Consider the following 2,063-nt stretch of genomic DNA (forward strand, 5'->3'; position numbering starts at 1 on the left):
AGTGCTGCCCTAGGTCTGCCTGCACTGAAGGAAAAGGAAATTTCCCCTCAGCATTGCTGTGAGCAGGGACATTAGTACAAACAGCCTGCCTGAAAACCATGAAGTTGCTTCAATATTGCTCTCTCAAAATTCAAACAATGACAGAGAAATCCTGAAATGCACTCAAACTCCAGGTGAGGAGAATCCAAGCCTGGTTTTAACACTCATAAAATACAGTCACTCCTCCATTTTCAATCCATTATCTGTGTTTTGCAACAGCATTTCAACATATTAAAATAAATTGATTTTGATAACATTACTGAATAAGAAAGCTATTACTTTTAAACACATTATAGCAAATAACTAAGTCTTACATGGAAGAGCAGTGATTTCACTGTGAAGTTCAAGTGACTGCATGTTACTTTAGGTGTAAATCTAAACAGTTTCAAACATCTGAAATACAGCAGCACAAATAACATTCCTTTCCATAACCAAATTGAACCACTCTGCAAGATCAGATCTCTGACACGAGACTGCATTACCACACAGGAACTGGCTCCCACACCACCTGTACCTTCTGAACAGCTGAGATGTAGCTGTGGGTGTCACTAAAATCAGTTTCTCATCCACAAGTATCTGGGTAAGGAGAAGATGAAGCACGTAAAACACCCGCGGGAGAAATAAGTTTGTCTAACTCAAAACATGTAGCAGTTCTGGTGGCTGAAGAGAGCTCCACCACGTTCATGGGAGCTACTGTGCACTCGTGGAGAGTGTGCAGGTGTACAATGTACCTCCCATTGCTTCTTACACATTGTCTTCCCTGAAAATGTGCCAAAATAAATATCAAAAATAGTGTTTCAGTCTATCGCTTCCCCAGCGTAATCATCTGTACACCTTCTGTACCAAGGATTTCAAATTACAGTCAGCCAAGGTAATATCAAAATATATTTTATTCTGGACCTCTTTCAGATCTGATTCAAATTACAGTTGTCAAAGCAATACAATGCAAAGGGAAACTGCAACAGAAAATGTGCCTAGAAGGGATATAAGGGCCTTGGGGACAAATCATTGTGATGTAGAACCAAAATACATCATAAAGTGTAATTAACATGGTCCAGGACAGTATAGAACATCTATATCAGTCTTCTTTAGACAATAATCGTGAAAACTGAACAATAAAAGTCCTTTAAACAAGTACAAAAAACTGTCATGGGCTGGTTTACACTTTTACAACAGTTGTAATTTAACTGGATAACTGAAGAAATGATGCAGACATTTTAATCCAGTGCTATAGGTAGGCTCACAGAATTAGACCCAAAGGATTTGTAACTCCAAATGAAACCATTACAACTACAATGTCAATGTCAGGAGAGAGAGAAAATTACTTCTGTATTCTAGAATTACTGTTCTGCACACTGCAGTCTGTTGAGGACAAGATTGCAAAGTACACTGGACTAGCAACAACATGCAGACTGTTTTCTTGTATTTACCCACAAATGTTTAAAAAACATTATGAAGTAAAAATGAATGATTTTTTTTTAAAAAAAAAAGAAAACAAAACAAAAAACATGCCTCAAGTTATTGTCAAGCTTCAAACATAAAGGCAGAGAAAGCGAATTATGTACTCAAAACTACTGATCTGAAGCACTATTAACACTACATCTGCAACCTGCAAGAAATGGCAGATTTCCCTGGTTCACCTGCCTTCCATCAGAGTGACAGTGAAGACAGCCACATGTCCACAGAACAGGGTGTTTCAGAGCTTTCTCTAGAGGGAAAAGACGACTGCTCCAGGGCTCTCTCCCTATAGCAAATGTCAGGGATCTTGATGGAGATTTACTGCTGTCTCCCGAAGCCCTGTTTGCTTCTAACATGCCACAATGTTGCTTCTGCTTTCTTCAGACTTCTGGAGAGTGTGAAACTGGTCCCCCTGGGGAACGGCTCTACAGGACTTTGTGAAGGGAGAAGCTATCAGGCTTGTCAATGAAAAAGGAACACTGCCCTGCATCTGGCAGGCCCTGCTCTAGCAGAGTCCCCCCGAAGCCAAGGGGAGTCTTGGCTCGAGTGAGATGTGTCTCATTTTC

The sequence above is a fragment of the Chaetura pelagica genome, unplaced genomic scaffold (genome assembly GCF_000747805.2).
Source record: "Chaetura pelagica isolate M959 unplaced genomic scaffold, ChaPel_1.0 scaffold20, whole genome shotgun sequence".
In the NCBI taxonomy this organism is placed as follows: Eukaryota; Metazoa; Chordata; class Aves; order Apodiformes; family Apodidae; genus Chaetura; species Chaetura pelagica.